Raw genomic sequence first — 11,784 nt, forward strand, 5'->3', positions numbered from 1 at the left:
TAGCTTTTTCAAACTTCAAATTGATGGTATCAATGTGAGCACTAAGTTGAGCACCCAATTGAGTAATGGAGTCCACTTCATGCTTTCCTCCTCTAGTAGCCTTGCGAGGTCAACTATATTGTGAGTTATGGACCGCCATTTCCTCAATTTTGTTCCAAGTTTGATTGTCATCAACTTCGGTGAACATTCCATTTGATCCCATGATGAGAATGTTCCTTGAATCTTCATAAAGACCGTTCCAAAATTGTTGTACCAAGAACCACTCGCTAAGTCCATGGTGAGGACATGAACGACAAATTCCCTTAAACCGCTCCCAAGCTTCATACAAAGATTCTTCATCCCTTTGCTTAAAGCCCGTGATTTGAGCTCTTAGCATGTTAGTCTTTTCCGGTGGATAGAACTTTTTGTAGAAAGCTAGAGCCAACTTCTTCCAAGAATCAATTCCGAGATTAGCCTTATCAAGGCCTTTTAACCATAGTTTTGCGGTGCCAATTAGAGAAAAAGGAAATAAGACCCATCGAATTTGGTCTTGAGTTACACCGGTTTGAGAAATCGCATCACAATAGTCACAAAAAGTCTCCATATGAGAATGAGGGTCTTCACTAGGCATCCCCCCAAATTGGCTTCTTTCGACTAATTGGATAAATGCGGATTTGGCAATAAAATTTCCGGTTAGATGTTGTGGTGTGGGAGTACCATTGGGTAGGTTCTCCTCGGTGGGTACGGAATGTGATGAAAACTTAGGCATTGTGGGTTGATTTTGTGTTGGATTTTGTGTTGGGTTCTCCTCACCTTCTCTTGCAAAAGGGTTGATGAACTCAATAGTATTTGGTTGAATATATACAACCTCACCAATACCTCTCAAAGTTCTCCTAGCAAGTCTTCTATTGGTTGTCAAAGTTCTTTCAATTTCGTGATCAAAGGGTAACAAGTCACCTTGTGACCTTCTAGACATACAAAATATCAAACAACTCGAAAACAATTAGAACAAACCTTGAGGAGTTTTACTTCCCCAAGGCAAAGAAAGACACAACTAATAACAATATAAGAAAATTTAAATCAAGTTAACACCGTCCCCGGCAACGGCGCCATTTTTGGTCGGACTATATTTTTCGGTTACTTGTCGTTAGGAGCACCTAGACCAAAACACAATTTATAACTTCACAAACAACTCTACAATTAGTAAAGAGGCAAGTAAAGGTCGGATCCCAAGGGACGGAAATTGAGATGAGATTTCTATTGCAACTAGTGGTGTCTTAAGGGGTGTCACAATTGGGGTTTGATGTAGAAGATCACTAAACTAAATAGCAATGAAAGTAAACAAGCAAGATGAATTAAAAGGGGATGTAAAACAATTGATAAGAGGCACTAGGGTGTCATGGATTCATAGGGGATTCATGGGAATTGATCATACAAACATATTCTCAAGTTATAAGCAAGCAATTATTGTTGTGATGGATCGAGTTGGTTTATATATTACAATCCTAGGAAAGTTTGGGTCCCGGAGCCGAATCGATTAGATTGTACAACACCTACAAGTCGACTTAGTCTTCCCTACTCAACAACATGCATGGTCTAATGAGACTCGAGTTGGTTTATGTCTTACAAGTCTCATTGAAAAGATAGGTGATGGGTAAAAAATGCAAGGATTCATAGGCTCGCATTTCATCAAACATAACATGTGCATAACTTGAGATCACAACAAGCAAGCAAATAAACTATGAAAGCATATTAATTTAAGCATGAATCATCCCCATGTTGGTTTCCCCTAATTACCCATTAACCCTAGCTAAGTAACTACTCACTCATTATCATGTTGAACATGCTAGCAAGGTTGTCAATCATACCAACAAAGTGAAACATGATGAATAAATAAAAGTGATTAACAATAATTAAAGAGGGATTAAGAGAATTATACCTACTAATGATTCCAATAATAAAGCAAAGAATAAAAGAAGTACTTGAATGCTTGATTGAGAGGTTGTCAATCTCCCAATAATAACCCAAATAATCTTCAATTACCCAAACTAAAGGATGAACAAGAGAGAGATTAAGGAAATAAAACTTGATTAAATGTTGATTACAAGATTAAAGAGAGATTTGATTGATATTAACTACTCTAAATATTGCTAAGAAGAACATGCTCTTCTAATTAGACTAATGGGGTATTTATAGTGGGGATTAGGTGCATGAATTAGGGTTAACTAAGGGCTTAAATGACGATTAAGTCCCTTGTTGAGGAAATGCCAGTCTTTTTGGAAAGACTCCGGTCTCTAGGGAGACTCCGGTCTCTAGAAGAAGATGTGCATCCTTCCTTGAAGCTTGAAGAAGACGAAATGGGTCTGCCTGGGAATCTGGGCTTCTTTAGCACGGGACGGGCGGATTTGGTGGTTTCTGCCCGGGCGTCTTGGGAGTGAAGACGGGCGTTTCTGGAGATTTTGCCCGGGCGTCTTGGTGGTGAAGACGCACGGATTGTGGGTGGTGGACGGGCGGCTTCAGGGGAAGACGCACGGATTGTTAGGCAGTCTTGTTTCTTCTTCTTTTCTTCCTTTTTCTTCATAAAGTCCTTGGGGATTTCCTCGGGGATGCAAGGATCTTTTCTCATCATTGCCCATCTACTATAGTATGTACAAAGGCCTTCTAATCTTGTCTCTCCTTGATGCTTGGTCATTGAATTCAATCAATTTAGCCTCATTTTGCCATGAAAATGCAAGGTTTGCACTCCTTTCCTACCAAGGGATCAAAACCTCAAAGAATATGCAAAACAAAGAACTAAAGACAATAAATAACCCAAATATGCACTAAAAAGCATGGGAATAAGGCTAATTCGGGGACTAAATATGCTCTAATTATGGTCACATCACATACACACCCCCATAATACACAAGCAAAACCGTGTTTGACACCCTTCCTTTACGCGTCTTTTCCCGACACCAACCACAAACGGCACCACCCAAGCCCGCCAATCTCTAGCTCGCACTACAACGCATCCTGACAACCAACAACCACCAGCCAACTGTCCCCCACCACCCTCAACTAAGACGCCCTAGCTACCTCAACCATGAACACCAAATACCGAAAACCCGACACTCTCAATAACACACCACACGACACACACCACAACCACGACACTACTGACCACCAGCGTCCTCCACCAAAGCCAGCCACCATGACCACGCCCTCGCCCTTAGCCATGGACCCAACCGAACCCAGCAACACCCCTTTACACACGCCCCCTAAACCAACCCGACACCCACCTTTACACCAAACCCCACCACCTCTGGCCACCACCGTTGTCACCACTAACCCACGGTGGTTCCAGGGGTGGTCCTACTTCCCCTTGACCCACTGCATCAACCACCACATCCACCTAAACCCGACAACAACTCACCCGTAACACCCTCCCCTGTACTCCCCTGTTTTCACGCTTTTCCGACCACCCTGCCACCATGGTCCTACCCCGGACCCTGTAACCACCACCAGTCAACTCGTATATCCTCCACGGTCCCAACCAACCCAGTTCGAGTCTAAATACACACGGTAAGGTGTATAAGACCGAGTTACGCGAATAATTGCGGTTTCCTCTTATCTCCGGCCACCATCACCACAAACCGCCACCTAAAGCCACCCCAACACCACTGCCTAAGTCGACTAGCCACCCGCGAGCCAACCACTCAGGTCTGGTCTCAAAACAGTCACGGTAAAGGGATAAAATCCGTATAAACACACACTGCATATCCCATTCAACCACCCCCGAAAACACCAGCAAACCACCCCCTTCCCGTCAGTCAACGGTGGTCCAACATGTTTCTGGTCACTCCCTGATGTCCCACGGTCATGGTGACGGTCTTAGTTCGTCAAACGGTGGTCTAGTCTACGAGTTATAACAATTACAAAGTCAATACATTAAATTATAAGACGGTCTTACCTTGAGACGAAAATAAAAGCTAAATTCTTCCTCTTTATGCCTTAGATCTCCCTTTATGTGTGATACTTGTGCAATTATATGAATAAAACTATATGGTAGGTCTATCTTTGCTTTTATACTAGCAGAAGGTAGTCTTATTAGGAAACTTACTAATTAAAAATATGTATTCTATTATTATTATTATTATTATTATTATTATTATTATTATTATTATTATTATTATTATTATTATTATTATAACATAACTATCGTTTATTATTATTATTATTATTATTATATGAATTATCATATATTATTATTATCCAATTGCCATATCGACTCGTTATTCCATTATTTATTATTTTATTATATCATCCCGTCTTATTCACAATCACTAATTATTAATCATAAACGTCTTAATTAATTATTAAAAACCCGCGAAACGTAAATATAAATTCCATAAAATTACGGGTATTACACTAGATATGATCAAATGTAAGTACGACCTGCAAGACACCTTGCATTTAGTGGGAGGTAGTAATAGGACAAGAGAATTGGTGACGAACACTTGTCGCGGACAAGTGGGAGATTGTTGGAGTAAGTGTCCCCGACAATAATGCGATCACATTGTTGATCATATTGAGATCACATGTTTAAATCTCATATTAAGAATACATGAGGGAAAGTTATACTTCTTAGTCAACTGGTCCACACATATCGGTAATGATTGGCTGATTAGAGTTTGACATTACTGTCGTACGAAGGTGGTGACTAATTGATCCCCTAAGGTCATACCTATAGGGTAATGCTCTTAATTGATTACTTAATTAATCGTATGCCGATAATGGTTAATTAAATTCCTTAAAATTGACGAGTGATTTTGTGAGTAAAATTACGTGTCTTATTGTAATTTGATTAAATAAGATTCGGTCTAAGTAATCGAATTATTTTATTGCTTAGATTAAATTATTGTTTATGAAACAATTAAAATATAGAATGAATTGCCTATTATAAATATAAGAAGTTGTGATTTATAATTCTATGACCCATTTTAAGTAATTGTAATTGTGAATTACTATTTAATTTTGCATGTGATTTATTTCATTTATATAATGATTTTTAATTTGTTAAAAATGCATTATTTAAATGACATGTCTAGGAACATGTCCAATTTGTCACACAATACAAATTAACAAATTGACAAAGTTAAAATGGATCCATATTATACATATGTGCCGTGTAAAATGGGAGAGGAGGGAAAATTTGTGTTTTGTTATTTTAATTAGTGGGAAACATTATCATTGCCTACTAATTATAGGATTTTAAGCCTATACTCTTGTGAAGAGCAACAAGCAAAAGCATTGGGCACTCTACCCATGCTAAAACCGGTTGTCTCCCCCCTTATACACTCAAGTAGTGTATTTTCTTTTACACTAATTTCATTCTTATTAGTTTACAACTTGAGAAAAATAAATCTCTCTAGTTTTTGTTGTTGAACAAAAATAAAATCTCACAAAACCTCTTCCTCTTGACCGAAATATTCAAGAGCAATAATACAATTATTTTGTGTCAATTTTAAGGTAGTTTACATTAATACTAGTCTAATATTAATTTAAACTATTAAGGGTGTTATCTTGGTACAATCTTTAGGGAGAGATTCTATACTTGAATCTTGTTCATCCATAAGGAAAGCTCAAGAACTAAGTAAGGTAGGTGACCTTACTAGTGCCCAAATATCCGAAATATCAAATGTAAGGAACCGATTTTCTCCTTACTCTTGTATTTGTTTTACATGCATAAGATCTTGAATTAATTTTATGACTAAATTAATTATTCACATATTCAATATGTAAAGTAATGAGATTAATGAATTTGAACACTTTTTGTCATGGGCTATGATACCATAATAAAATATTAAAGGGATACATTTATAAAGATAGTTTGTATTATTGAATGATTTGTTTTGATCCTTACAAATACAATTGACTCGTTATTCATAGAGATACATATTTAAACCTAATTCTAAAACCTTCCCAATTATTTTTTCTTTCGCCCAAATTATTTGTTTGCCTTTTTTATTGTCTGTGAGTAATATTTTAATCATAGACAAACAAATGATTGAGACAGACGAAATATCTTATATCTATATATAAAACTGGGTTGGGAAGCTGTGGATGCGCCACGTGACATACTCAGCCTTAATTACAATCATTAATGACAGCTTAATCATTAGATAGAGGCATTAATGTAGCATAAATATCAGCAACAATTTAATAAAAGTTAGGGTAAATTGATTATTACTCTCTTATTTAATCCAATTTTTAAAACTTACTCCCTTATATAATTTTTTTTTAAACTTACTCCCATCACATGTAACTTTCATCAAATATTGCTCCCATTTTAATGATTCTGGTCACAGAAAAGATAATATTCCGTCCAAAATTTGAATTTGGTACTAACTCTTGTTGCTTATGATTGTATTGTCTTTTGCCTTATTATATGACCAATTTAAATTAAAATCCGTCCTCCCAAATTTGTTAAACAATGATAGATAGCTTAATGGATTTAAAAAATTTCGGACGAAGGAGATTGATATAAATTGGTCATGTAATATAGCAAAGGACAATACAATTATAAAGAACAAAGTTAGTACCAAATTTCAAATTTTGGACGAAATATTCTTTTTTCCGTTATCGGAATAATTAAATGGGAGCAATATTTGATTAACGTTGCATGTGCTGGGAGTAAATTTAAAAACAAAATTATATAAAGGAGTAAGTTTCAAAAATTGTATTATATAAGGGAATAATAATCAATTTACCCTAAAAGTTATTTATTATATTTACATTAAAGAAGTACGATGATTAATTATTTCGAGAAAATTTTGAAAAAAAAATATTTTTATCACGAAAAATACTTTCGTATGAGTATAATTTTTATTATACTTATTATGATATTGTATTCAATCAATTGTGCATTCCCTAAGTAAATTTATTGTGTATATTGCATAAAAAAATAAAATGAATAAAACAATTACTTACATATTTAAATCCATGTAAATAGTACACTCAAATAGTGAAATAAATTTTCTTGCAAAAAAAAAACGTAATTTATTTTCGTAGTACGTCTTTTACTCATTTCAGTACATTTTGCACGTTACTTTCCATTCATATGCCCTTAACAAAAAAAACAACAGAAACTAAACCTAATTCCCTGAGATTGGAATACCAAAACTATTAATCAAAGTCTATCAAAATTCACGCTTAAGAACCTTAATTTGATCTAACAACATGAATTCAATTTGTTGATTATAATCTGTCGGCAAAATTAATGATTTGTAAAGAACCTTGTATGCATTTTAGGGTTTGAGATTGGTAGGATGAGGGAATGGTTATTCGAATGAGGGAATGATTGGGTGAGTGGAAGGCAGCCAACCACCACCGACCCCGGACCTCACCACCCCAACTACCTCCGTTGATGGGCGCGTGTGTTAGGGCCTGCCGGTGACAAGATCATTGGCTGTTGCAGGGGAAGCGCGTTGACCAGACGGTTTCGCATGGATCATGGAGGGTAGTTGTGGCAACCGTCATATGGGGTGCCGACTATCTCACTTGCGCACATCACCGGAGGGTTGTTCGGTGGTTATGGGAGGGATAGTGCTTGTGATAGGAGGTAGTAGGGGAGTTGGCGGTGGACTTGGGTGGTTTCTTTCTTTTTTACTGTAATATGTAGTACAATCATTTTCATTTTTCTCTCATACAGTACTGTAATGAGTAAAACTTTACAGGGGCAAAATAGGAAAAAGTGTACTGTAATGAGTAAAACATGTACTGCAAAAATCAGCACCCAAAAAAAATAATGAAATAAATTTGCAACATAGGGCTTTTCTACACGTATATAGAAAAAAAAAAAAGCAATGATTAATTTTATGTAGCATTGAGTAAAATGAAAAGTTATATAATATTCCGCAGTTCCTGGACTATACAACTGGATGTACAATGCTATTGTACATCTAAGGTTATTTTAGCCTTTTCTCAATTAATTTTGCAATTTTGCAGAAAAGAAAAAAAGAAGAAGAGAGTAACGTAATCCAATTTTCAATCCAATCCCCCTTCTCTGGGACTGCTTCCATATTTTCTAACTCCTCTACATCTTCCTCGATCATCCAGTTAATCAATCATCTTCTCCCTTAAATTATTATAATTAATTGACTATGCGGAACAAATCATATGACGGGATTTCTGAGCATCATCTTAAGGAATTTTTTTATCCAAAATTTCTAATGCATGAAAAAAGTTGAAGCTCGTATTATTTTTTCATTACCTCGTATTCTTATCTTAATAGTTTGTATTCTTATGTGCTCGTATTTAAAAGCTCGTAATCCTTTTAAACTCGTATTCTTTTTATATTAGCTCGTATTCTTATATACTCGTATTTTAAAGTTCGTGATCGTCCTTTTAACTTTTAAGCTCGTATTCTTTTTATATTAGCTCGTATTCTTGTCTTAATAGCTCGTATTCTTATGTGCTCGAATTTTTAAGTTCGTGATCCTTTTAAGCTCGTAATCTTTTTACATTAGCCCGTATTCTTATCTTAATAACTCATATTCTTATGTGCTCGTATTTTTTAGCTCGTATTCTTTTAACACAAAATAATAGCTCGTATGATTGGTGTATAAATTACTTCAAAGTATTGTTAGATGCATTTTTCCTTCTTGATGATGATGTAAATTGCTTCTTGTTCACCGAAATATTGTTAGATGCGTTTTCCCCCTTGATGATGACGTTATTGTTTCTCTTTCACCATTTTAGAATCAAAATTAGGAAGAAGGGAGGTTTGTCGAGTGTCATTTAAGAGAAATCTAGAGAAGGGAAATAAGAGGGTTTGTCGACTGAAGAAAAAAACAGAAGTAGGGAAAAAGGGGATGGGTAGATTTATTTTTATTTTTATTGGGGTTTAGATGGTTTGATATACAATATAGGAGCCTGTTGTATAATGCTACTATATAACAGGATGTACGATCCTATTTGTGTAATATTCTGTGTATACAAATATGGAGTACATACAAATTTATGTAAAAGTTGAATATCCATATAAACTATTTTCATTTTCTTTACATGTATATTAATATAATATAATGTGTCAAAATACATTTTAAATAATTTTTTATATCGTAAAGTTGTGATAACAAGATTTTAAAGCCTTATCGTACAAAGCAAATGCTATCTTGTTTTATTATAAAATGCCCAAATATCTTTACTTTTCTATATATAATATATCGTATTTTCTAATTATATGATACCGATATCTCGAAATATCACTAACAAACTGTGGTATTTGGGTGAATAGTAAAGTAAAAAGTGGTGAAAGGTAGATGCTAAGCAAAAAGCAAGAGGTGAGCACTAAAAAGCACTAGTTGGATAGTATTAGATGCATGGCTTTCGCCTTTCGATTACTATATACAGTTAGTCTTGCTGAATACGGGTCGGAGCAAGTGACGGGTAATGTCACTCATAAAACGGATAGGGTGATAAGGTGGGGCACCCTCATGTGCTTCCCTCTCTCCTCTATTTGGGTCATTTGTAAGAGGAAATGGTATCCGTTACTCCGGAGTAACGGATATGTGCCGTCTTCGATAAGATTTTGTGTACTATATAAACTGGATATATAGTTTACCAATTTCTTGCACTCTCAAACCCAACTTTAATTTCTCCAACTAGTTTTATACCCGTGTAAAAAAATGCACGGATTTACTATTTAAATTTAGTTAATTATAAAACGATAAATAAAAATAAACAGATTATTATTAAAATCTATATTATATGTTCACATATGAAATTAGCTATATTAATATTAATTATTATTAATCACAAATGAGTATTGTAAACTTTTGAAAATATGAAATTGGTTATATATAAAATATACATAATGTAAATTTTAAGGTCATATAAAAAGAAATTGATATTGTAAACTTTCTAAAATAAAATGAGAAATTGATGGAGTTTTTTAGTGGTGGGGTGGGCAGTAAGTGGATTATACATCTAATGTAATACATCAGATGGTATAGTTTTTGAGCATTAAGATAAAGTTTTTGAGTTTTAATTTAAATTTTTTGAGTTTTATTATAAAGTTTTTGAGTTCATTTATTTAAACACTAATCTCAAAAAGTTACATTATAACTCAAAAAAAATTCATATAAACTCAGAAAAATTTGCTTTTTAACGTCATAAAACTAAAATGTAATTTATAAACTCTATAGAACTCCAAAAAAACTACAAAAAAAAACTCAAAAACTCATCAAGTGTGAGGTAGTACATCTGATGTACATTTTACATCATCTCCTCATGTTAACATTTCTTATCTATTCCTTTCTTTAGTTATCCTGCATTCTTATACTTCATCCGTTCCAATGAGTTCTATACCTTTGCTTTATACACGTAAATCAATACACGTTTTCCTTTGCTCATATTTTTAGCTACACATTACTAAAAATTATAAAAATTTGATATTAATAACGTACTCGATAAGACAATTTTAAAAAAATATCACATGACTATCTTTTATGCTATATATTAGAAGTTATAATGAATATTCTTTTTACTTATGAATAGTGAAAAAAAAACGTATACAACTCATTGGAACAGAGGAAGTAGTAATTTTATTGCAATGACCTTCAACTCGTAGCATTATGTACGATTTACATCAACTATGGATTACACAGATTTTACTAGGAATTTCACCTACCACCTTACTCCATACTTCCGATGTCAAAAGCGCCATTGTGATGTCGTATTTTTATTTTTGGCCTGCGGTTACATTTTTTGTAGTTCAATTATAATGATTAAAACTTCTACCAGGGAAAGAAAGAGATGGCAATTTCATATATCAACACCCGTCAAATGGAGATTATTAAGAAGATGAAGGAGATGGCTGCCACAATACTATCCAAGGTGAACGCAAAATCTGGCGATTCTGATGAAGACGAAGAAATAATAGAAGAAGAAGAAGAAGAAGCGGCTTTGGCAAGGGTTGTTTTGGTTAATAGTATGATCGATCGAGAAAATTACATGCATTATCAGGGAAGCAAAGATTGGTCTGGATCAAGGGACGGTCCCAACAACCCTGCTATGGTCTGGATCAAGGGACGGTCCCAACAACCCTGCTATCATTCAGTCCGGCAATTCTGGCAAGTTTTCACATTGGGAGCTTTACCCAAGTAATCCTGAGGGCAGCATTGGGGCAGTGGTGTATGTCGGCAACGCCATCCGAGGCGCACCAAATGATTGTGCATGGCTTGTTGCATGGAACAACCCGGGTTATTACCGTAATCCATCACAAACAAATAAGGTACAAGTGTACAACAAATATGACCGTCAACTTTTAAATTGTGAAAAGATTATATGATCCATTTCCTAATCATCTACAACTCTGCAAGTATCTTAGGTTTACGTGGAAGCAGGGCACATAAGCAAGTATGGTGAAGGAAATATAGATTGGGACGACATAAGATCGAAACTAATGAGATCATCACAACAAAGCTACTACGAGGACAATGAGACTGGGGGTAGAGCATACGCAGAGATTGGTAATGCTCATCTTGTTGTAGTCCCAGCTATTTTTGGTGTTTCCCGGTAGGGCGGTAAGAGTTGCTGTAGACCAGTACACAAACAAGAAATAAAATGGCTGGCACTTTGGTTATTTTCAGTTAATAAAGAGGTTCAAATGGATTTGTTGACGCTGTAGTTCATCGATGTTCTGAAATGCGACATGTTCTAATGGCCGGTTGCAGAATAACATCCACATACAATATTATCACAAACAAAAAACTTAGATCAAGTCACCACCATGTCATCGAAAGTACATACGAATTCCAATAA

The 11,784-nt window shown here is 35.1% G+C and overlaps 1 non-coding gene across 1 annotated transcript; it reads left to right on the plus strand.

The window, feature by feature from the left end:
- Nucleotides 1–269: 269 nt before the first annotated feature.
- LOC141624421 (small nucleolar RNA R71) lies at nucleotides 270–376 on the plus strand. Its single transcript, XR_012534228.1, has one exon. It is a non-coding gene; the product is annotated as a small nucleolar RNA R71 (small nucleolar RNA).
- The last annotated feature ends 11,408 nt before the right edge of the window (nucleotides 377–11,784 follow it).

Source organism: Silene latifolia, chromosome X, assembly GCF_048544455.1.
Source record: "Silene latifolia isolate original U9 population chromosome X, ASM4854445v1, whole genome shotgun sequence".
Classification (NCBI taxonomy): domain Eukaryota; kingdom Viridiplantae; phylum Streptophyta; class Magnoliopsida; order Caryophyllales; family Caryophyllaceae; genus Silene; species Silene latifolia.